This window comes from Ovis aries, chromosome 18 (assembly GCF_016772045.2).
Source record: "Ovis aries strain OAR_USU_Benz2616 breed Rambouillet chromosome 18, ARS-UI_Ramb_v3.0, whole genome shotgun sequence".
NCBI lineage: Eukaryota > Metazoa > Chordata > Mammalia > Artiodactyla > Bovidae > Ovis > Ovis aries.
In genome coordinates this window covers 10,889,767-10,916,859 of record NC_056071.1, presented here as the reverse complement: position 1 = coordinate 10,916,859, position 27,093 = coordinate 10,889,767, and positions in this window count along the sequence as shown.

The window sequence follows — 27,093 nt, the reverse complement described above, 5'->3', positions numbered from 1 at the left end:
TGGTGTCCTTCAAGTCCTTCCTAATGATCTGCGATGTCTCTACCCTAGGGCATTCCAAACTACTTTTCTCCTGAGGAGTTAGTCACCAGGAGCATGATTCTTCTTCCCTCCAACAGTAAGGAGAGTTTATGAATTATATTGTTTTAAGCTGCTGAAAGACACAAGTTAATCACTGATTTTCAAGTTCAATACAAACACCATGCTTTAAATCAGAAGTCCAAGAATTAAGTTCTCTACTATTTAAAAGGCTGGCAACAAAGAAAGAAGGGTAATAATATTGGGGAACATGCCCATGGTACTCTTGCTAGGAGCTCCTACTTTTCAGCAAGGCTTTCACCTGTTTCCAGGATGCATTTGAATGCTGCAGGAGTTGGAATTGAAGATCAGGGTGACAGATGCAAGACTAGAGACCACTGATCAATCACTGAGGTCTCAGTTCCACCACTACATGGTTCACTCCTGAAGCCAACAGGTTTGAGCAGGTCCTTGTCTTTTAAAATGCATTAAAACCGTGTCCAGGTAAGCTCCATGATCCAAAACAATACCCAATGAGCACATGGCACCAGCATGCCTAATGTAAGGCCGGACGCCGGGGGCCATGATGGGCCGCCCCTCCTCTCCCTCCCAATGGCGGGGGACGTCCCTAACAGAAGGAGCCTCCCAGATCCCGGGGCCAGTGACAGCACACTTTGCCAGCTAAAGCTGCCCCATTCCAGCCACATAGAAGGACCTGTCAGCCCGCGATGCCTCTGCCTGGCAACCTATCGGAAACCCCATCCATCTAGCCTGACCATCCCTTGCAACTAACGTATAAAAACCACCCCCAACACAGTCCGGGTGCGGACTTCCTCGACCTGCCTCATTCGGATCCGGGAACCTTCGCCGTTAAGAAGCCTGTTAGACGCTCTTTCGGTGTCCTGGGTCGTCTTTACCTAACACCTAATACACATTCATATGCAATTGTTTAGTGCAATCTACATCTCCACCATGGATGTTCTTCAGTTGTGATTAGTATAAGGCACATTAAAAAGTGGAGGCATTTTCTGGAGCTCCTGAATTGAGTATTTCATGTCTGTAGATACTGGAACATATGACACATTGGCAAGGAAGGCATGCGTGCACTCAGGGGGACTGATTTAGAAAACAATCAGCTTTTTTCAAGCTCTGTCATTAGAAGTTCACTCAGTACACCTCAGTTTCCTCACCTGTACAATGGGGGTGAGACTATTGCTTTTTACCTCTCAAGAGTGTCTTAAAGATTTATGAGATCAGTTTTCTCAAGCATTATGAACTTCTTGGGAAAAGGTACTAAGAAAAATAAAGCATCATTATTCATTTTCTAGGACAGGACCCTTGGGGGTGGGGTCCCTGAAAAAGAACAAATAGAGTCATTTTTACTGGAGACTAAAGAGAGAGAAGTTCTCATCTGAAAATCCAAGCTCATGGAAAAACATTTGCTCTACAAGTCAAGTCCAGTCTTTAAAACACTCTTTGCATTTCTGCACTTGCCCCCCTCTATTTGGTCTCCTGGATCATTACAATATCAACTCTGTAAGTAACAGTGTGCGTGTATGCATGTGAGAGAGAGGAGCAAAGACAGAAACAGAAAGAAGAGAATTAAAAGAATTTCCACTGCTAAATACCTGTTTATAATGACTCCTAGTCCAGCCTAGTCCATCATCTACTTAAAATTCAAAAGAAGTACTTTTCTGGGGATGGTTTTACATGTTTTCATCTTCCTCTTTGGTTAGAAAGAAAGAAAAGTTATAGAGACCACCAGGCAATCATCATTATTAAATATATTTTCATTCATGGCAATGGACTAAAATTGTATGGAAATAAAACACTTTTTTTTGATGATATGATTTTAGGATACCGCAGCAAGTGCATTACAAAGAAAATTCAGATTTGCAAAGAAAAAATTTGAGTTATTCTTATGTTCATTGCTTCCCCTGAAAAAACACTAAAGGTTGATGTAAAGGCTTTCCTGGACTCCTTGGTGAATCTGCACATTCTTTTTTTTTTCCTCTCTACCTCACTATCTAACAGCTTAAGTCTGAAGCCTCAATTGTAACTCACCTTTGACCTGAAATGAGAAAAAGAAACATTAAGTGTTCTTTTTATTTGACATTACAAGTACTGCACTGCCCCTTGGTTATTATCCAATCATGTAATAGAGCCTTCAGTGTTTGGTTTTCTTTCTTCATTTAAAGGATCTGAACGCTGGACAGCTTGACAGTTCTGAGCCTGGAACTGCCCTGTTTAAACCATAGGGTGGTCTGGTCCCCAGCTTTCTTCTCCTGTGGCTGGAAACCCGTGGAGATGTTTTACAGACTTTGAACTCTACATGGAGCCTAATGGGATATTGAGAGCGATAGTCTCATTCTGTCTGCCCCCCTCCTGTTTGGAGGAAAGAGCTCGCCAGCATCATTCACAGTTGGCAGCCTCACAGCCAGGACCCAGCTGCCTGGAATGAACCACTTTTCTCTCCTCCTTCCCTGGACTCGCAGTTCTTGTCATCACTCTGTTTGCTGCTTTTTCAGTTTTTCCCCAGCAGCGCTAGACTTGGGTGGGCATGCCAAGATTCAGATATCCTACCTGGCTCCCGAAATGGCAGCATTTAAAGATTCCCTCGGGGATCACCTAATCCCTTGTTACTCAAACTGTGGGCCTTGGATCCAGCAGCATCAACGTGATCAGGAGCTTGTTAAAAATGCTGATGCTTGGGCCTCGTCCCAGACCTAGGAAATTAGTCTCTGCTTTTTCTCATGACTACCAGGTGATTCCCTAGAGAAGGAAATGACAACCCACTCCAGTATTCTTGCCTGGAAAAATTCCACTGACAGAGGAGCCTGGTGGGCTACAGTCCATGGGGTCCCAAAGAGTCAGACACAACAGAGCAATGAAGCATAAGCACCAGGTGATTCCGAAGTACAGGACAGTTTGAGAAGCCCTGACCTGATTCTACATGTCTCCTGATTTCAGAATTTTATTAGTTATATAAGATGTAAGTGATTTGAGGATTAATTTATTTATTATAGAAAAAGAAATGACCTGGAGTTTTAAAAGTTCTGGTTCTGTGTTTCTGGGTCAGAGCCTGGACACCAGTCCCCCCACCCCCATCTGGTTCCCACGTGCATCTGGAATGGAGATGCATGGATGGCTCGAAAGCAGTTGTTCTCAAAGTCTGGTGGTCTCTGTAGCAGCAACCCCAGTGTTACTTGTGAAAATAAAAATTCTCAGGCTATATCTTAGAAATTATAATTCAGAAACTCCAGGATTAGAGCCCCAAAAGTATTAGCTTCTCAGTCATGTCCAACTCTTTGCAACCTCATGGACTGTAGCCCACCAAGATTCTCTGTCCGTGGATTCTCCAGGCAGGAATAATGGAGTGGTCTGCCTTTGCCATCTCCGGGGGATCTTCCTGACCCAGGGATCAAACCTGGGTCTCCCACATTGCAAGCAGATTCTTTACCATCTGAGTCACCAGGGTAGCTCCAAAGTCTGTATTTAAACAAGTTTTCCAGATTGTGCTGATATAAGTTCTATAACTACAGGTTTAAAGAGTAAAGATGCCCTAAGCCTCACCCCTGAAAGATGGATGGGTATACACCTGCACTGTTCTGTGGTTGTTTTAATTTAAATTCATGTAAGTCAAACCAAATAAAACATTGTATTTCTCATTTGAACTAGCCACATTTTAAGTATTTGATAGCCATAGGAGGCTAGTGGCCACATAAACAACAGCATGAATATAGAATATTTCCATCATTTTCTGAAATTTCTGCTGGGCAGTGCTGAACTAGACTTTGGACTAGAGGGAGGCAGATGTTAATATTTTAATAATAACAACAACAATAATGGCAGCAACAACAATTCTCATATGCTAACCAATTATTATGTTCCAGGCTAAGACATTAAATGATTCCTCTGTGTTTCTTACTCTAATTGTCAAATTATTGTTTAATTGTTATGTCTGAGTCTAGGAAGGGTTTTCGTGACATGAAGGGACAAGGAACAAGAACAGGGGAAACAAACAAGAGAAAGAGTTTATCTCCATCAAAAGACTTCACTTGAGGAACTGGGTGGACTCTAATGCAGAGAACCATTGATGGAACTCAAGGAACATGTCAACAATGAGGGAGATAAGCTAGTAAGTAAGATATCACTTCTGGAGTTTTCTCCCTCTCTCTAAGGCTAGAACATACCATGTAAAGCTAGGATCCAAGAGTAATGAATGACATTATGCATTTGGAGTTCTGTTGACTGGGTGTTTTTGTAGCTCTGCATCCAGGATTGAATCTATCCTCAGTCTCCTGCAACAGATGCATCATTGGCCTCATCAGAATTGATTACAGATTAAGATTGCCTGTGTTTTGTGCCCAATATTGTGTTGTACAACCTACCGACATAATAGCTGGATGTTAACTCCCTTCCATGTGTTCCCAGCTCTGTCTGCAGGCTCCCCTGTGACTGACTGCCTCACTGTGCCTTGAAACCTGTTCATTCCCCTCCATTCCTCTTTCCACCACTTGCCAGTGTGGGGAGAGCAGGCAGGCAGTGTCTGTTCTCTGGGACCTGCTAGGACTGAGGATGCAACCCTGAACATGCCGGCTGTTTCTTTCTTTCATTTAGCTTATGCTCTACTGATGGCTCTTTGCCCAGAGTTCCTTGGGTACAGCTGGTCTCATCTCTGGCCTCTGAGAAGGCATAAACACTATTTCCCACATCACCTTTGAGACTTAAGTAGATTTTTTTTTTCCTTTTGAGCATTTTGCCAAAATCCTGAGGATATGGGAAACTCCACACCTCAGAAATCACAACTATTACTGCAGGTGGTGATCCCATTTGGGCTTCTGCTGGGAGAGAGCTTTATCAAACCCTTCGACTCTCTTACTGACTAGTTTTGAAGCACTGAAGCTTCCCCAAGAGAAAAAAAAAAAACCATTAATTGAAAGTTCTCAACAAAGTAACCCCTCCCATTACAAAGAGAAGGTCTGTTTTAAAGGAAAATTCCAGGCTACACCTAAAAGACAGAAACTCCTTGAACGCTCCCAGAGTACACTTTCTTCAGCTTCCAAAAATTGCTTTGGTCTTGATTACACTAGGATTTTATCTTTTCCCTTCCACTTGCCAACATTTCCCCCCTCCATTTTTTTCCCCTTCTTCACAATGAGAGGTAAACAAAAATACACAGAGGGATGGTGTCCAGGGGTAAGATATCCTGGGGATTCCCAACAGAAATTTTATTGCTTCTACTTATAAGCATAAGTCAATTTCCACACCACCTCAATTTGATATACATTTTCTCTTCTATTCAATGTGCCCATTTCTGGGGTGTTTAGTAATAGACATACATTTTTCAAGCTGAAAGGAATTTAGAGTTCATCTAGCCTAGTGGATTTTTTTCAATGTATTTTAATGGCAAAAAAAAAAAAATCTAGCTTCAAATAAAACCCTAATAAATAGTAGTCCAATAGCTGAAGCAGAAGCAAATGGTGCTTCTCAAGTGGGCACAAGGACGGCCTGTGAAACCCTCCCCCTTCCCGCTTGGAATGGTCTACTAAGCTCTGTTTGAAATCTTTTGTCTGGCTCTGCTCCTCAGTTTACAGAGGGAGAACATAGAGCTGAGAAAAGTTATGCAATTTTCATGAGATAAGATTTTGATGAGCCTAAAGGAAGGTTATCCCTCCTGCTTCCATTGTATTACCCTGTGATGCTTTTGATAGAGCAGTTTTTTAATTCCTCAATTGGAAGCTCTCCTGAATGAATCGTTCCTTAGCCAGGAAGTTGATCATATCATTCTTCTACTCAAAATCATCAATTGGCTTCTCACATAAGTCAAAATTAGTGGGAGAGGGGACTTGGGCTTCCCTGGCTCACTTTCTTTTGGAAGCTGAAGAGGAGAAGCCCTTAGAAAACACTTATATGCTTTCTGTCTCCATCAGTTTGGGGTATTTCATCTCCATGGATTATGAAATTTTGGACATTTCATACAAGTAATCTACAAGATGGCACAGGAGAAAGACATGTGCTCATCTTCTCCTGCGAGAACTCCAAAATTACAACTCACTGCTGAACAACCATCATCAGGAGAATGTTGGATCCCACCAAAAAACAGATAGCCCATGCCCAAGGGCAAAGGAGAATCCCCAGCAAGATGGTAGAAGGGGTGAAATCACGTTTAGAATCAAACCCCATAATCACCAGAGAAGCTCAGAGGGCGCAAACAAAACCTTGTGCACACCAGGAATCCTCACAGGGACTGCGCCAGACCTGCCTTTGAGTGTTTGAGCATCTCCTGTGGAGGTACAGGTCAGCAATGGCCTGCTGCAGGGGCAGGGACTCTGGGTGCAGCAGACCTGGGTGTGACATAAGCCCTCTTGGAGGAAGTCGCCATCAAACCCACCATAGAGCCACCAGAATATACACAGGCCTGGGAAACACACTCTTGGAGGGCACAAACAAAACCTTGTGTGCACAGGATCCAGGAGAAAGGAGCAGTGATCCCACAAGAGACTGACCCGGACTTGCCCATGAAAGTCGAGGAGTTTCCAGCAGAGGGGTGGGTCACGGTGGCCTGCTGCAGGGTTGGGGCCACTGAGTGTGGCAGTGTGTGCACGGACCTTTTGAAGGAGGTCACCATTATCTTCATTACCTCCATCATAGTTTGGTCTCAGGGCAAACAACAGGGAGGGAACACAGCCCTGCCCATCAACAGCAAATTGAATTAAAGATTTACTGAGCATGGCCCTGCTCATCACAATAAGACTCAGTTTCTCCCACAGTCAGTCTATCCCATCAGGAAGCTTCCATAAACCTCTTATCCTTATCTGTCAGAGGGCAGACACATGAAAACCACAATCAAAAACCAATCAAACTGAGCACATGGACCACAACCTTGTCTAACTCAATGAAACTATGAGTCATGCTGTGTAGGGCCACTCAAGATGAACGAGTCATGGTGGAGAGTTCTGACAAAATGTGGTCCACTGGAGAAGGCAATGGCAAAAACCACTTCGGTATTCTTGACTTGAGAATCTCATGGAAAGTATAAAAAGGCAAAAAGATAGGACACTGAAAGATGAACTCCCCAGGTCAATTGGTGACCAATACACTACTGGAGATCAGTGGAGAAATAACTCCAGGAAGAATAAAGAGATGTAACCAAAACAAAAGCGACACTGTGCTGTGGATATGACTGGTGATGGAAATAAAGCCCAATGCAGTAAAAAGCAATATTGCACGGGAACCTGGAACGTTAAGTCCATGAATCAAGGCAAATTCAGTTCAGTTCAGTTCAGTCGCTCAGTTGTGTCTGACTATTTGCGACCCCACGAACTGCAGCACACTAGGCCTCCCTGTCCATCACCACCTGCCAGAGTCTACCTAAACCCATGTCCATTGAGTCGGTGTTGCCATCCAACCATCTCATCCTCTGTTGTCCCCTTCTCCTCCTGCCCTCAATCTTTCCCAGCTCTTTTCAAATGAGTCAGCTCTTTGCATCAGGTGGCCAAAGAATTGAAGTTTCAGCTTCAACATCTGTCTTTCCAATGAAAACTCAGGACCGATCTCCTATAGGATGGACTGGTTAGATGTGGTCAAATAGGAGATGGCAAGAGTGAACATCAACGTTTTAGGAATCAGTGAACTAAAATGGACTTGAATGGTTGAATTTAATTCAGATGACCAGTATATCTACTGCTGTAGGCAAGAATCCCTTAGAAAAAAAATAAAATGGAGTAGCCCTCATAGTCAACAACAGAGTCTGAAATGCCGTACTTGGGTACAATCTCAAAAATGACAGAATGATCTCTGTTCGTTTCAAAGGCAAACCATTGAATATCACAGTAATCCAAGTCTATGCCCCAACCAGTAATGCTGAAGAAGCTGAAGTTGAATGGTTCTATGAAGACCTACAAGACTTTCTGGAAATAACACCTCAAAAAGATGTCCTTTATATCGCAGGGAACTGGAATGCAAAAGTAGGAAGTCAAGAGATACCTGGAATAACAGGCAAGTTTGGCCTTGGAGTACATAATGAAGTAGGGCTAACAAAGTTTTGCCAAGAGAATGCACTGGTCATAGCAAACATCCTCTTCCAAGAACACAAAAGAAGACTCTACACATGGACATCACCAGATGGTCAGTACTAAAATCAAATTGATCATATTCTTTGCAGCCAAAGATGGAGAAGCTCTACATAGTCATCAAAATCAAGACTGGGAGCTGACTGTGGCTCAGATCATGAACACTTTATTGCAAAATTCAGACTTAAATTGAAGAAAGTAAGGAAAACCACTAGACCATTCCTGTATGACCTAAATCAAATCCCTATGATTATACAATGGAAATGACAAATAGATTCAAGGGTTTAGATCTGATAGACAGAGTGCCTGAAGAACTATGGACAGAGGTTTGTAACATGGTTCAGGAGGCAGTGATCAAGACCATTCCCAAGAAAAAGACATGCAAAAAAAGCAAAATAGTTATCTGAGGAAGCCATACAAATAGCTGAGGAGAGAAGAGAAGCTAAAGGCAAAGGGGAAAAGGAAAGATATACCCATTTGAATGCAGACTTCCAAAGAATAGCAAGGAGAGATAAGAAAGCCTTCATCAGTAATCAATGCAAAGAAATAGAGGAAAGCAATGCAATGGGAAAGACTAGAGATCTGTTCAAACGAATTAGAGATACCAAGGGAACATTTCATGCAAAATGGGCACAATAAAGGACAGAAATGGTATGGACCTAACAGAAGCACAGGATATTAAGAAGAGGTGGCAAGAATACACAGAAGAACTATACAAAAAAGATCTTCATGATCCATATTACCACGATGGTGTAATCACTCATCTAGAGACAGACGTCCTGGAGTGTGAAGTCAAGTGGGCCTCAGGAAGCGTCATTAAGAACAAAGCTAATGAGTTGATAGAATTCCAGTTGAGCTGTTTCAAATCCTAAAAGATGATGCTGTGAAAGTGCTACACTCAATATGCCAGAAGATTTGGAAAACTCAACAGTGGCCACAGGACTGGAAAAGGTCAGTTTTCATTCCAACCCCAAAAAAAGGCAATGTCAAAGAATGTTCAAACTACCACACAATTGCACTCATCTCACATGCCAGCAAAGTAATGCTCAAAATTCTCCAAGCCAGGCTTCAATAATACATAAACCATGAACTTCCAGATATTCAAGCTGGATTTAGAACAGGCAGAGGAACCACAGATCAAATTGCCAACATCCACTAGATCATTGAAAAAGCAAGAGAATTCCAGAAAAACATCTACTTCTGCTTTATTGACTATGCCAAAGCCTTTGACTGTGTGGATCACAACAAACTGTGGAAAATTCTTAAAGTGATGGGCATACCAGACCACCTGACCTGCCTCCTGAGAAATCCGTATTAAGGTCAAGAAGCAACAGTTAGAACTGGACATGGAACAACAGACTGGTTCCAAATAAGGAAAGGAGTACGTTAAGGCTGTTTATTGTCACCCTGCTTATTTAAATTATATGCAGAGTACTTCATGGGAAATGCTGGGCTGGATGAAGCACAAGCTGGAATCAAGATTGCTGGGAGAAATATCAATAACCTCAGATATGCAGATGATACCACCCTTATGGCAGAAAGCAAAGAAGAACTAGAGACTCTCTTGACGAAAGTGAAAGAGAGTGAAAAAGTTTGCTTAAAGCTCAACATTCAGAAAACTAAGATCATGGCATCCGGTCCCATCACAAACAATGGAAACCGTGAGGACTATTTTTTTAGGCTCCAAAATCACTACAGATGTTGACTGCAGCTGTGAAATTAAAGGATGCTTGCTCCTTGAAAGTACAGATATGACCAGCTTAAGCAGCATATTAAAAAGCAAAGACATTACTTTGCCAACAAAGCTAGTTAAAGCTATGATTTTCCAGTAGTCATGTATGGATGTCAGAGCTGGACTCTAAAGAAAGCTGAGCACCAAAGAATTGATGCTTTTGAACTGTGGTGTTGGAGAAGACTCTTTAGAGTCCCTTGGACTGCAAGGAGGTTAAACCTGATATTTAGGAAATCAGTCCTGAATATTTGCAAGGACCGGTGCTGAAGCTGAAACTGCAATACTTTGGCTACCTGATACGAAGAACTGACTCATTGGAAAAGACCCCTGGGAAAGATTAAAGGCAGGAGGAGAAGGGGACACCAGAGGATGAGATGGTTGGATGGCATCACCGACTCGATGGACATGATTTTGAGTATGTTCTGGGAGTTAGTGATGGACCGGGAAGCCTGGCGTGCTGCAGTCCATGGGGTCGCAAAGAGTTGGACACGTCTGTGTGACTGAACTGAACTGAATCTCTAGAGCAAGGCAGAATGGGTGGACTGTGTATCTTCAAACAGAAGACACACCTCATCATCTTTATAAAAACAGTTATGTGGATATGGATCAAAAGGCATGTGACTTCCCTGACTTGGCCCCAGCATGCACCCGTGGAAACCCATGAACAGTATAATGACGTCATGAGAACATTCTTAATGATACAACCCACAACTTCTTCAGCATTCTTCATGTGTGTGAGTAATGTCTCTCTGTTTCTGATTGTGACATGGCTTACCATTAAGGCGAAATTTCCACTTCCTGTTCTTGAGAGGAGGATAAATTGGTAAGCAATGACTCAGCTGCAGCTGCCTAGAAAGTCATCCTCACTTCTCACCCCTCACCCCTCACCTACAGCCCCACTCTCAGTTGTACCCTGAGCTATGGAACAGGTAGTGATTGAACAGATATTTCTCCTTCTTCTTAGGACTGAAAAGGTTGAATGAGGAACAGAGCTTGGTACTTCTATCACCTTCCTAGGCAAATAGTGAAACAAATCACCCATGAATGGGACAGAATAGAGTCTGCAGTTGTTGTTTTTTTTTTTTCTCTCCATCTCACAATGGAAACAGGTGTTGATCTCAGCCATATTGGACACCACTATGTTGGCTGTGAGCTAACAATGCTCAGCTCCTTGGTGGCATGGATGATATAGATTTTTGGATAATCTGGGCATGGAGGAATCTGTCCATAGGCCAGGTAACCAAGGCCTTGGCCTTAAAGTCTTAGATAGAAATTTATACCGTGCAAGCCAATACCCGGATGAACCCTTAACAAGCAGGTGCAAACACAGGATAAATGCGAGGCTTAGTGCACCTTCTGGGGATTTAGCACCTTAACTTCTGTACTGCCTATTCTAAAGCCATATTTCTGTGCGAGGATGCATCAAGACCACCCACGGATCTATTTCTCTCTCTTGAGATGTTTATCGTCCCTCATCCATGGAAAGTGAGAGAGAAATAAAGACAGAGATAGAGAAAGAATGAAAGAGAGGGACTGTCCAGAGGCCCAGCAGGGGAATTTTTATTGCTTAAAATAGAGAAATGATGCTGATTTTTATTTTAACTTTGTGTGGCTATTGTTTCACCTGGTGCTGCCTTTCCTGTGTTTGAATGAGACGGCTGGAGGGATTCTCTCCTCCCGGTGTTACTGCCCTATAGGCTGGGGCTTCCTGCTTGCCTTTAACCTCAATGGGTTAACTTCATAAAACCGCGGCTCTTTATTCCAGCCTGAGATTTCCCATCATACTTTAGGACCAGCGAACCGTCCCTTCTTTGATGGCACCTTTTGGCTCCACAATAGAAGCCAATTTGTTAGACTTCTTTACAGGTCAGGGGCTGTGTGAAGATGTGGAGGGCACAGCAGTGGGCACTGGAAAATGAAGTTGTATTCGCTTGGCAAATTATACGTCTGCTGCACTTTATGGGCTCTGGTTTCCTTTCCTCTCCTTTTCTCTCACTCTCACTGGCCCCCTCCCCATTTTCTTGCCTTTTCTTGAAACTGAGGAAGCGTGTATGTGAGATATCGTCACATATCCAGTTAATGTAGGTTAATAGATTGATTCCAGTGACACGGATCATAATGAACAGTAAATTGTTTTATCTCTTAAGTCTTATTTGGTCAGCCAGGAAAACATATGAGGTAATATGGCTTGGACTAAATGGACCGTATAATAGATCTCCTTCTAAAGAATAAGGACAGGGGTGACAGCGCCTCTTATGATTAATGAAAATAATAATGGTCCTGAAATTGAAATTTTTCTAATTTTTTTTTCCCCTTCTCTTCTCTTGGCTGCCACCAAAAACTTCAGCCAAGAGATGATTTGTGTGCAATGACTGGCTCTGACTTCTTCCCGGTTTAAAATACATACTTAGAGGGTGGGGGAAGGAGGCAAAGACATAAATTGGTTTCTAGATTTCTGTGTGTGTCATGTGCAAGGGAAGGAGCGCATTCATGTAAATTTCTTTTCTTTTCTGCGGGCTTCTGAGGTTAAGACTCCATACAGAGCATGAGTGTCTCCGGCATCTAATGTGTTATAGGTCAATCTGATTTTTCACCTGGAATCAAGTCTATTCCGTCTTTAGATTTACCCTTCAATCATCTCATTTTGCCCTTTCCCTCTTCCATTTTTTTCCCCTTGGGTCAAGGAATTTTTTTTTTTTCCCTTCTATATCTCTGCCAAGACCTGTATCTTCTTACGGGTTACCAGAAAAAAAAGCAAATGAATGTCTCAGTTTTTCACGGAGTGGTTCTTTGAGACTCTGTAAAAGAAAGGAAAGGAGGAGAATTGTAATAAGTAATCATCAACAAACACAACAACGTTACCATTTTGGGAGGAAAAAGTGGCAACAAGTTAAGATGGTTTGTTCAGTCGCAGGAGGCATATTTTTTTTTTTTTTTTAATGATGGTGGATCACAAGATCACAGCGGAATTAGAGAAGGATCTTGATCCTTGAAACAGGTGAGAGGAAGAACTCAGAAGATCAAGAGAAAGAGATAAGAGCCTCAGCTTCCACTTGAACAAGGACCATTACCTTCAGGCCGTTTCTTCTACACTGTGGGCCACATATCATTTGGACGGCAGCCTAAGAAATGTATTTTGGCTGTCTGGGGTGTACCTAACAGAGGCAACCCATCTTTCTATCAGACTGTGTCCAAATTCTGTGAAAATTGATTTCTCAAATTGTTTTTTTGCAGTCTTAAGTAGTTGCTTCTAGACATTCTTCATGATCATGCAATCCTTACTCTATGGTTTCTGCCAAACAAAATAATCAATTGTGGATTCACGCAGCACCAGCACATAATCTTTGATAGCAAATTGTTAGCCAAATTTTGCTTACCTCTGCAGAACACAGTTAAGAGAATATTGTTCATTCAACATAGAGGATCCTTTATTGCCCTTTTAATATCAAGTTTCCTCCAAAGAATCCTCCAAATTATTTTATTGAAATTGTTCTTTTCAACCAGTTATCATAACAAGATGTGAAAACAAAGTCCCTGTTCACTTATATTCAAAATAATAACAAAAAATTAAAGTTATAAATAACATAAAGTTAATATATTGCAAAAGTAAAGAAAAACAAATTATAAAATAATATATCACATGATTCTACTTAGTGCTGATAAGTTTATAGACAAATTTATGTATGATTATAATGCATATATATGCTTTTGTTTTATCACACCATGAATAAATGAATGACCAAATGTTTAACTTTTGTCACCTTCAAAGGAATGGAATATTAGAAGCTGAGATAAGGGAAATATTAGAGATATTTTGGGTAATTTTTAGGTCACAATAATCAATCATAGCCTTCAAAATAAAATAGGAAAGTATCTACATCTTGTCTCTCATTGCTTTACAAAACTGAACAATAAACTTTCAAAAGTTAAGGGAAAAAAACCCTTTTAAACAGTGTTTGAAAAGTGCTTGGTTTTTTAGATCCATTTGTAAAACCCTCCTTCCCAGGGCATTTCTTAGGGGCTTCATAGGCCACTCAGTCTCTGCATGCCAGTGCAGGAGACTTGGGTTTGATCCCTGGGTTGAGAAGGTCCCCTGGAGAAGGAAATGGCACCCCACTCCAGTATTCTTGCCTGGAGAATCCCATGGACAGAGGAACCTGGCAGGCTACAGTCAAAGGAATCATAAGACTGGACATGACTGAGCAGTTAAGCGCACATACATGGCATACGTCTTGATATTCAAAGATTGTCAAGTAATATGTGGTTTATTAAAATGATAACAAAAGCACATTGTGGTTTCAAAATGTATTTGACCTAAGCTTAATAAATGGAATAATCCATCAAGCACTCTATTTTGCTTTTTCTATCTACTACTGTATTTTATCTTCTAGTTTGTCTCTCAAAAGATGTTATTTGAGATTTTTATTCTTTTTTTGGAAGATAATTGCTTTATAATATTGTGATTTTTTTTTCGCCATACATCAACAAGAATCAGCCATAGGTATACGTGTGCCCTCTCCCTCTTGAACCTCCCTCCCACCTTCTTCCCCACCCCATTCCTCTAGGTTGTCACAGAGCACCAACTTTGGATTTCCTGTGTCATACATCAAACTCCCACTGGCTATCTGTTTTACGTATGGTAATACATGTGTTTCAATGTTATTCTCTCAAATCGTCCCACTCTACTTCTCCCACCGTGTCCAGAAGTCTGTTCTTTATGTCTGTGTGTCATTTACTGCCCTGCATGTAGGATCATGGGTACTATCTTTCTAGATTTCATATATGTGTGTTAATATACAATATTTGTCTTTCCGGCTTCCTTCATTCTGTGTAATAGGCTCTGGGTCCATCCATCCCATTAGAAGTGACTCACACATTCCTCTTTATAGTTGAGTAATATTCCATTGTGTATATGTACCACAACTTCCTTATCCATTCATCCGTCAATGGATTTCTAGGTTACTTCTGTGTCCTAGCTATTGTAAATAGTGCTGCAGTGAACATTGGGGTACATGCGTCACAGCAAGATCCTCTACAACCCACCTCCTAGAGTAATGGGAATAAAAGCAAAAATAAACAAATTAGACCTAATTAAATTTAAAAGCTTTTGCACAATGAAGGGAACTATAAGTAAGGTGAAAAGACAACCCTTAAAATGGGAGAAAATAATAGCAAACAAAACAACTGACAAAGAATTAATCCCCAAAATATACAAGCAGCTCATACAACTTAATACCAGAAAAACAAACTCAGTCAAAAAGTGGGCAGAAGGCTTAAAGATACATTTCTCCAAAGAAGGTGGCTAATCAACACATGAAAAGATGCTCAACATCACTCATTATCAGAGAAATGCAAATCAAAACTACAATGAGGCATCATCTCACATCAGATAGAATGACCATCATCAAAAAGTCTGCAAATAATAAACGTGGAGAGAGTGTGGAGGAAAGGGAACTCTGTTACACTGTTGGTGGGAATGCAAATTGATACAACCACTATAGAGATCAGTACAGAGATTCCTTAAAAAACTAGGAATAAAACTACCATACGGCCCAGCAATCCCTCTATTGGGCACTTATGAGGAAATCATAATTGAAAAAGATTTTTATTCTTAATATTTTTCTTTACAAAAAAGACACTTTTAAAAATTGCATTTTTTTATAGATAAAATATGTACAATCTGAAATTGGAAAAACAATCTATTGCATTTAAAATACTAAATACATTTAACAGAAACTGAGTCATAACTAAAATGACTGCTAAGGATGCATTTATGAACATTCTGTATGTTTTCTTCTAAATTAATTTTCACTTATTGGCCTGAAATGCTTAGTCTTCAGCCTTCTCAAAACTATGAGTGTCAGTCCTTTTGAGAAATCAGGTTGCATTCCAAGTTAGGAAGAAGTCTCAAATGAAAAGTTTTGCAATCTTCAAGTTGCGATACAATGTTGTGAATATTTCTAAACCTAAGTCGAGTTGGTAGAATTTTTTACAATCCATGATGTTTCATGACATTGAACAACGTGGAACCCATCTTAGACCAGAAGTCATTATGCAGCACATGTGTGCACACACACACACACACACACACACACACACACAAACTGCACATCAAAAAATAGGTTGAGAGACATTCATTTAGTTCACACTCATAGATGGCACTAACTGGGCTTTCAAATGAGTGTAAATACTGCGTTTTCAATTGAGATGTCTACTTCCTTCAGTGTGTGCTCAGTCTGACTCTTTGAAACCCCATCGACTATAGCCCTCCAGACTCCATGGAATTATCCAGGCAAGAATACTGGAGTGGGTTGCCGTTTTCTTCTCCAACTTTCTTCATTATTTGTCATCAAATTGAACTGCTCATATTAGCTTTTAATTAAGTGTCTATTTGTTGACATGTACACATGTTTCTAAACTAGATTTTCAACAATTTATTTGTTGAATTTCAGGAAACCCAGAGGGTTGAGCTTTGAGGGAGAGATAAGGAAGAAGGGACAGATATCTTGGTCCCCCTAAATTTGAATGGAGACCTCAAGGAGTTCAATTTCTGCTGTTTCTGTCTGCTTTCAAATTTGAAATTATATAATGACTATTGATTTTTATATTGGCATTCTCCACACAGTAATGCAATATTTATTTTCAATTACCCAAAATATATAGGAAAAATAGGACAGAGTTTGTACAAAAAGATGTTCAGTGTAGCGTTATTTATAATGGCATTAATAAAGCATCCAAATCCATAGGATTTGATTAACAACTTTATTATATCCATATGAGAGAATATTAGATATCTGTCCATATAAATCTCTACCTATCATCTACCTACGAAATTTAATAAGAGGATAAAAGCAATTAAATAAAAGCATACATACACTTAATTTCAATTTTTTAAAATGAACACAGAGACTAAAAACTAGGAAAAGGAGTGACCATCCCTAGCTATTAGGGTATCTTTTTTTTGTTGGTTTTTTTTTTTGGAAATGCCTTTCTATGTCTTACAAAGTTTTGACATGCACATAATTTTATAAATTAAAAAGATAGCTAATTGTTACTCTGTGCTAGATACTGTTTTAACTTCTTTACATTAACTCATTTAATTTTTATAACTACCCTTTGAGATAAGTACTATTTTACCTCATTTTATCAATGAGAGAATTAATTATCACAGAAGTTAAGCCATTTGCTCAAGGTCATATAGCTGGTACATGATGACACCAGGATTTGAACCCTGGTTACCTGACACCAAAGCCCGAAATTGTAATAATATGCTTTCTAAATAAAACAGGTTGTCCAAATAGTAATTTGTGATCATTGTTGTTGTTTAATCCCTAAATTGTGTCCAACTCTTTTGTGACCCCATGGACTATAGCCGGCCAGGCTCCTCTGTCCTTGAGATTTCCCAGGGAAGAATACATACGGGCTGCCATTCTCCTCTGCAGGGCATCTTCCTGACCCAGGGATCGAACTGGCGTCAACTGCACTGGCAGGCAAATTCTTTATCACTGAGCCACAAGGGAAGCAGTTCTTTAACCTAATTGTTATTACCCAGAAAGATAGCATTAACTCAGGCAAACCCAAGCATAAGGTATCTAAATCTGAATAACAACAAGCACACTAACATATTTCTGATGTCAAGGTTCAGAGTTGTTTAACTGCATGTAATTGAATTTTCTGTATTCTAATTGTAGAGTTTGTTAGCAAATATCAAAGGCAATTTTGATATTCTGTTTTCATGCTCAAGGAGGGCATGATATTAAAGACTGTCCTCTCACAGATATGTCTATGTGTTACCAAATAAAGTGGTTCTAGTTTAACAGATCAATGTAAATAGACTAAATAGCCCAAAAATTCAAAAGAAACAATTTATTCGCTAACATCCTAAACTGATTACATAGCTGTTGAACCTCCACTTCAGTTTGAAGTATGGTCATGAAAAAATCACCTGCTTTAAAAAACAAATTAAAAATTTAATTTAAAAAATTAAAAATGTTCCTATATTAAAAAAAAGTTTGGTTTAAAGAATAAAGATTTGCCATACAGGAAATTCAGAGAAGACAATGGCACCCCACTCCAATACTCTTGCCTGGAAAATCCCATGGATGGAGGAGCCTGGTAGGCTGCAGTCCATGGGGTCACTAAGAGTTGGACATGACTGAGAGACTTCACTTTCACTTTTCACTTTCATGCATTGGAGAAGGAAATGGCAACCCACTCCAGTGTTCTTGCCTGGAGAATCCCAGGGATGGGGAAGCCTGGTGGGCTGCCGTCTATGGGGTCGCACAGAGTTGGACACAACTGAAGCGACTTAGCAGCAGCAGCAGCATACAGGAAATTTACATGAGCTTACTGGTCCAATCTTTTAGAGCTCTAAATTTCTAAAATTAAATATGTCCTCAAGAGAATTCACTCTACCATCATGGGTTCTAAGCAAATAGAACAGAAGAGAAGTGGAAGTGGAAATGAAGTCGCTCAGTCTTGTCTGACTCATCGCGACCCCCTTGACTGTAGCCTACCAGGCTCCTCCCTCCAAGGTCAGGCTGTGTAACCTGATGCATAACCCAAGATTTGTTCTTATCTGTTCCCTTCCCTACCCGTGCCCCTATTCACCCATCTCTTTGTTGAATTTGTGATTATCAGATGGCCAGGAAAGTTTCCTGAGCCCTAAGTGCTTTGGATAATTCTCAGCGCTTCGACGCAGTCTTGCTTCCCAATTACTTATTCAAGGATAAGAGAAAGGACCTCATCCTATTCTTTTGTCGTCCTTTCGTCTCTCATGGGCTGTTCATCTCTGCCCTAGGTTTTTCCTTCTCACTTCTTCCCTTCTCTTCATTTCTTCCCTGTTTCCTTCTAGATCATGCTCATTTATACCTATGTTCCACTTTTCTTCTTAGGGAGGAAAAATAAGTATTAAAAATAAACTAATTACATCTGATGAGCACAAGTACAGTTTGCCTCTGTATTAGTGAAAAGAAAGCCTTGAATCTTAAAATTAAGCTAATCTTGAAGTATCTGCAAGCCTCGAAGCTCTTATAAGTATACCGAAAGAGCTCTTTAAAATCTCCATACAGATTTCCTCCTTCCTAACTCTACATATGTTCCCTTAATACCAAAAACATACATCACTACATAAATATTTCTTATTGCACATGTTTTATCAATGGTGTGACAAAATTGCTCAGATTTTCAACCAATATAAAGGCTTTGTTTTGAATTAGGCTGAGAGCCTGGGTAGCACTTCAACATTTTTCTATGCAATTCTCTGTTCTAGATTTCAAAGACACAGATGAATTGTTGGAGGTCGTCCTAAGTCTTCAGCAATAAACAGCTTTATGACTCTCTCGACCTGGTTCTGGTAGAGAATGTATGTCTTTACATATTTGCAGATTCACGTGTGAAACTTAAGATTAGCCTTTGGGAGCTCTGTGTTAATTAAAAAAGGGAAATCAATGGGCCTGTGAATCCACCTTTTCCTGGAGTTGATTAAAATCCAAGAAGAAATTAAAACCAAGTTAAACAGAAAAGATACAAAGGTTTGGAGAAATATTTACCACGTACACAGAACTCTCTCTCTCTCAAGCACATACAAAATACATGATTTTTTGTTTTCTTGAAGAAAAAAAAGGTATTAAAAAAATCCAGTGACTGATTTTGCCTCTTGAACCAAATCAAATATTTTCTTGTCAAAGCGCTCATAACTGCAGCCTGCAGAGGTCACGGCCTTAACTTTCTCCTTCAGATGGTCTGTGAGTGGAATGTCCTTACGATTAAGGCTCCTTTTGTTTTCCTTGGGAGGGTTTTGCTTACCCTGGCCGAGGGCCTGAGACGCACCAAGGTTCTCTAGACTCTGTTTATTAGATTTTTATCTTCTTATCAGAGTCTTCCTTCTTAAATCATGTCAGCATTTTACCACTCTTCAGGGATTCCTGGTGTTTTATTGTCTATGAACTGCTTGGAGGGTGGCTGGGGAGGGAGCTAGCCTAAAAAACATAGCATTCATATAATAGTAGGAGTGGGATGGAGCAGGATGCTCCTAGCACTTATTCTCATACTCACTCAGGTTCTCCCTCTCTCAGCCTGCAAGCCCCTGGGAAGCCTATTGCCTGCTCCCTCCACACTTTTTTGTCAATGGAGTGACATGGCTCCTCTGTGGGCAGCCTGCTTCTCAGTCATTTGGAGTGGCTCTTTAAACTCCTATGTACTTGCTTAAGCTATTCGCAATCATCCAGAGAGACCATTAGGTGAGTGGGTGATTACTTGGTACCAAAGAATGTTATTGGGTTTTAGTCACAGATGGAATCTGGATACAGCTCCATTCTCTCTCCCATTCCTGCTCTTTTGGACCATATCAAACTGAAACTTTAGAACAACTTCATGCTAAAGTATCCAAACTTTGTATAAGTAGGAGAAATTGCCTGGCTTTTGCTATGGGTGGGGCTTTATGGGACAGTGGAAGGAGGTGGCGGGAAAGCAGGAAACCCACAGCAAGACTCATTGCTGGGAAAGTGAGTCATCCGCTTTCCCTTTCATGGAGTATCCACATGACTCAGAATTTTTTTTTTTTTTTTTTTAATGATACTCAGTATTTTCTTAACCATAAGCTGATCTGTCTTAAGTCACTTTTTCTTTTTTTTGTAATTAGAAGTTTTACTTATAATAACCAAAGCCTGGAATCAACCCAAATTTCCATCACTAGTTGATTTGATAAATTGTTATTTGTCTTTAGACTCAGTGTGCTTTGTCACTCAGTCGTGTCCGACCCTTTGTGACCCCATGGACTGTAGCCCACCAGGCTCCTCTGTCCATGAGATTCTCCAGGCAAGAATACTGGAGTGGGTTGCCATGCCCTCCTCCAGGGAATCTTCCCAACCCAGGGATTGAACCTAGGTCTCCCATATTTGCAAGTGGATTCTTTATCATCTGAGCCTCCAGGAAAGCTCAAGAAAGCCCAAGCTCCTAGAGTGGGTAGCCTGTCCTTTCTCCACAGGAGTTTCCTACCCAGGAATCAAACCAGGGTCTCTTGTATTGCAGGCAGATTCTTTAAACTCAATTCTAAGCAGTAAAAGGGAACAAATTATGGACATAGGCATCATCAAGTTTAAATCTCAAAAACATTATGTTGAGGGAAAGAAGATAAACATAAAAAGCTACATACAGCACAATTAAATTATATGAAATTTTCAAAAATGCTAAAATGACCCATAGTGAAAGAATACTGACCAATGGTTGCTGGAGGTAGTGGATCTGACTGCAAATATTCTATCTCTCAGTTATAATGGGTGTTATATTAAGGCCTTTTTTAAAAAAATACAAGTTTTAATCAATAAGGTTAACTATAAACAAAATCTTGAAACAGAAAAGATACTTATCTTTTTACTGAGGTCATAAAGCATGTTTATTGTGTTTTTGCATATGGCCTTCAGAATTGGTTAAAATCTATAAGACTATTAGAATAAAAGATTAAATTCTAAAGAGAGTCTAAGGCAGCAGATTCACAGATATGCAAATCCTCTTGGAGATGGAGTTTTACTTCTTTCCCATACACTCCTATAAGGTGAGAATTTGATCAACACAGGGGTCGGATTGTGGGGGGGTGGGGGTGGTGATTACAGTCATCAAAGAGCATTCACATGTTTTCTAACGTTTATCCACTCTTTCAAAAATATTTACTGAGCACTTACCTGTGTGAAGCATTGTTTACCTTGGAATCCCTAGTCCAATGGGATATCGGGATAACTGCTGGTTATACAAATGGTGAGTATGTGGATTTTTGTCTTACCCTGCTGGGCCTGCAAACAAAAACTTCTCTTTCCAGAGATAAGTAGTTATTTTATTCCTACCCTTGGGGAGACCTCAGGGTATATGCTGTATCCCATGGTAAGGAAAGTGTGAATTCTATGGAGAATCAAGTAGGTTTTTTCTATTTTTTTTTTTCCCTCTCTAATGAATCTTCAATGACTTTTTTTTTCTTAAGAACATTTCCCAACTTATTAAAGCAATAAGTTCCTGTGGAAAAGTGCTTAACATAACAGTTTTGTGGCCAGCTTTCCCTTCCAGCTGATAACATCACAGTGAAGGAGAACAAGGCTGGGAAATTTGGGACTAAATGCTACCAATATGTTTTTTAAGATTAAAAATGAATAGTGATGAAAAATGTTTGATATTGTATCATGAAGACTTATGTTCACTTTTCAACTGATTCTATTTAATTTTTTTTCTCAATTGTCTTTTCGTTATAACTCAAGTTTGAGACACTCAGTCTGTTGACTACTCAACATACTCAGAATTCTTTTGCATGATTTTCTATGGTTTGAGTATTCCGACTGTTTTAGATTTCCCTTATTCCTTCAGCAGCATCTTAGCTTTTACCCTCATAATTGATTTATCTTTTACAGGAAAAAAAATATAATTATGAATAAAAGCCTGGCGTCCTTCATGGAGTGTCACATAATTGCTAACACAATGCAAAGAAACAGGCAATAGGACTACTGGTCCCCACAAAGCCTCAGTTTCTGGGCTTTCTAAAACTGGTAAAATTATATTAGTTATCTCGTTGTTGGTGCCATTATAATAATCTTTCAGAGATCCTATGGTTGATACAAGGTCATTCATTCATCATTTATTTATTTATTAGCAATTATCTTCCAGACTTTGTGTTAGGTTAGAGGAAGAAAAAATTATTTCCTATTGGTCTGTTGTTGTTGTTGTTGCTATAAGCTCCTCCATGAACATCTTTCCAGTGAACTGTAAACAGATATTTACATATAATAGATAAGTGCTCTTGGCATCACAAAGGAGGGAACCACTGATCCAGCCAAATTCTGAGTTAGGTCTCTAAGGAAGAGTAGGAAATTGAAGGAGAGATTTTTATTGCAGGAGAGAAGTGTCAGGCAAAGACAAAACAAAGACTTTAAGCCTATATATCTGGGGAAACACGGTTTCTTGTTATAGGAGAGAGTGATTGGAGGTGATTTTAAAAGTTAGAATAAGATTTAATTTTGAAAGAATTCTGTGCCATACTAAGGAGCTTGATGATGTGTCTGCCCCATCCCCCTGCCTGCTCCATAATGGAAAGAAAAATGTCCAACAATATGTGGTCAATTATCCTTAGGTTAAGTAGTATAGGGGCTTCCCTAGTGGCTCAGATGGTAAAGAATCGGCCTAAAATGCAGAAGACCCAGGTCCAATTCCTGAACTGGGAAGATGCCGTGGGAAAGGGAATGGCTACCCACTCCAGTATTCTTGCTTGGAGAATTCCATGGACAGAGGAGCCTGGTAGGCTACACTCCATGGGGTTACAAAGAGTTGGACATGTCTGAGTGTTTTAACACTTTCACTTCAAGTAGTATTAGCCTTATTAACTGCAAACACTTTAGCTTTTTGTTGTTGTTGTTAGTTCTGCCGGAGACATTATAACATCTCTTTTGTCTGTGACTATTTTGTCAAACCAAAACTCTTTACCTCAGATTGGGACTTTAATCCATGTGCTGGGACGTGAACTCAGCCAAAACCCAGTTTGAGACTCTAACCCATGAGGTTGGGACTCAAACCCAGCCAAAACCCATGGTTCGTGGTTTCAGGACCTAGTGAAGTTCAGGTTTTTGATGTCTCATCACAGAAAGAATTCAGTGAGAGACAAAATGATAGGTAAGAAGTGGATTTATTTAGAAAGAAACACTCCATAAACAGAGTGTGGGCCATCTCAGAGGGAGAGTCTGGTGGTCTCGAAACGTGTCCTGGTTAGCTTTTATGAGCTGGGCAATAGCATAGGCTAATTAGTGGGAGGATTATTCCAACTATTTTGGGTCTGGGGTACAGATTTTCAGGAATTGGGCCACCGCCAACCGTTTGGTCTTTTAACAGTAGGCCTTGAAACTATCATGACACTTCTTGGTGTGTCATTTAGCTTGCTGACTGAGGATCAAGGTCTAGTCGAAGTTGACGTGTCTTCCATCTTGGATCAATTTAATTCTAATCAGTTTATGTTGTGTCCTCTGGCTATGTCATTCTATGAAAAGGTGTACCTTGCCCTCCTCCCTCCTGTTTCAAAACTATTCATCTGTATAATAATTATACGATGAGCATTCCACTTCTATATGGATCAAGTAAACCTTACTCCTCTGACACAGATGTTCTGGCAAAGTTTTAAATATTTCACTTCTTGGAAAAATAATTTACTTTAAACTCACGGGGAAACAACAACAACAAAACAAAGGTGATGTAGTCAATAGACAACACATGTCTAATTTTCTACTTCAAAGTCACTGGCAAAAATGAGGTATACCAGTGGCAGGAAATATACAAGTAGAATCAGAGATATATTTATGTATAAGTCTTTAAATCTAATTCTACAGCTCCATAAGTATACTCACTTGTTCCTAGAAACATAACCCATAAAATCCTCCAAAAAGTATGGTGCATTTAAGGCTATCCAACTTTACTATGGAAAAGTTCTTATCTCTGTTAAGAAACAAATTGCCACATAAATTGCTGTGTATGTGTGTGATCTTAATACACGATTTTTTAAAATTTATTTCATACATTTAAATTGTCATTTTCCTTTGAAACTACAGGTAGGCCCACACGCAAATTATCCTTTATTTTAGAGGTCAAAAATAAAATATAATATTTTAGATGGTATGAAATCCAGCTGTAATACAGAAGCAACTTAAGACTCAGGGAACAATGCAGAATGCAGTTCACTAAGGAGACAGGGGTTTTGAAGAAAAATTAGCTTAAGGCATGAACATCCAGGTTTTGAAATATCAGAAAGATTTACCCATGCCTGAAAGCCGCAGAAATACTTTGGTGACATGAAGGTTTTCAGATGTGACTAACTTCTTAAGTATTATGATTCTAAGAGAGATTAAGAAAAATAAAAGTGTCCAGTTAACTAGAAATACAATTCTTTTAAAATTTACAACAAAAAATTAATGATGACAGACTGTCCTTTAAGATACTAAATTCAAAGGGATCTTAAGTTTATTTCATAGTTCAAGGCAAACAGAGCTCTTCTAAGCAGGAGTTTCATAATTTTTCTTTACCAATGAGCATGTATACACTGTCAGCTATACTTCTGTAACGTCTCTGCCAAAATCTTCAAACAGCCATATCTTTCTGTTTTTACTGCACAGACAATTACGCAAACTTGGCTAAATGACTCTCCTCAAAAATAGAATCTATTTGTAGAGAAGACTTTATGGAAAGGCAAATGGAATAACTAGTATTATTGCATTAGAACTACTGCAGTCAAATTCTACATTTAAACTAATTTCTAAGTCATTTTACGCTTTATCGTCAGGTGAAATAATGTATTGTCTATCTCCTATCTCTTTTTTTCCCTTTCTTCCCCATTTCCACCTCTTTCTCAGAAATTCCGTCTTGTCCACACTCACTCCTTCAGACACACACACATCCATTCCACATACATACATACAAACAAACAAAAACATCTACACGACACCGTCGCAACCCTACCTTCCCTATATTTTCATCTTATTTTCATTAGTTTCTCTGCTCCTGCAGGATTATGGCAATGGATTGATAGAGTTTGGAATCTGGAAGTACGTTAGAGCAGGAAATCATGAAAGAAAGTAAAGATGAAGAATGGAATTATGCACAGCATGTATCATGTAACTCTCCTTCCTTCCTTCCTTCTATGCTTAATTTGTTCACAAAGGTCAGCAAAGGTTGATCTGACTTAACATATCCACAGAGAGACTCATGCCAAGCATTCTCTTAACCCAGCCTCGAAGCCAAAGCAAAGACAAGATGATGAGAGGAGAGGATGAATACACTAAAGACCGTGTGGTAGAAACTGGCTTAACTGCAGCTTCTGTACAAGACGGCACATTGTTGTTCAGTCACTCAGTTGTATCCAACTCTTTGCAACCCTGTGGACTGCAGCACGAGAGGCTTCCCTGTCTACCACCAACTCCTGGAGCTTGCTCAAACTCATGTCTATCCAATGGGTGATGTCATCCAACCATCTCATCCTCTGTCGTCCCCTTCTCCTCCTGCCCTCAATCTTTCCCAGCATCAGGGTCTTTTCCAAGGAGTCAGTTCTTCGCATTAGGTGGCCAAAGTATTGGAGCTTCAGCTTCGGCACCAGTCCTTCCAATGAATATTAGGGACAATTTCCCTTGAGAATTGATTGGTTTGACCTCCTTGCTGTCCAATGGACTCTCAAGGGTCTTCTCCAGCATCACTATTCAAAAGCATCAGTTCTTTGGCACTCAGCCTTCTTTATGGGCCAGCACTCACATCCAATCATGACTGCTGGGAAAAAAAAAAAAAAAAAAAAGCTTTGGCTAGACAGACCTTTGTTGGCAAAGTAATGTCTCTGCTTTTTAATACACAGTCTAGGTTTATCATAGCTTTTCCTCCAAGGGGCAAGGGTTTTTTAATTTCATGGCTGCAGTCACCATCTGTAGTGATTTTGGAGCCCAAGAAAATAAAATCTGTCACTGTTTCCACTTTTTTCCCTTCTATTTTCCATGAGGTGATGGCACTGGATGCCATGATCTTATCTTTTTGAATATTGTGTTTTAGGCTAGTTTTTTCACTCTCTTCTTCACACTCTCATCAAGAGGCTCTCTAGTTCCTCTTCACTTTCTGCTATTGGACTAGTATCACCTGCATATCTGAGGTTGTCGATATCTCTCCCAGCAGTCTTGATTCCAGCTTGTGTTACTTCCAGCCTGGCATTTAGCATGATGTACTCAAATTCAGACTTAAATTGAAGAAAGTAGGGAAAACCGCTAGACCATTCAGGTATGACCTAAATCAAATCCCTTATGATTATACAGTGGAAGTGAGAAATAGATTTAAGGGACTAGATCTGATAGATAGAGTGCCTGATGAACTATGGAATGAGGTTCATGACATTGTACTGGAGACAGGGATCAAGACCATCCCCATGGAAAAGAAATGCAAAAAAGCAAAATGGCTGCCTGGGGAGGCCTTACAAATAGCTGTGAAAAGAAGAGAGGTGAAAAACAAAGGAGAAAAAGAAAGATATAAATATCTGAATGCAGAGTTCCAAAGAATAGCAAAAGAGATAAGAAAGCCTTCCTCAGTGATCAATGCAAAGAAATAAAGGAAAAGAACAGAATGGGAAAGACTAGAGATCTCTTCAAGAAAATTAGAGATACCAAGGGAAAATTTCATGCAAAGATGGGCTCGATAAAGGACAGAAATGGTATGGACCTAACAGAAACAAAAGATAGTAAGAAGAGGTGACAAGAATACACAGAAAAACAGTACAAAAAA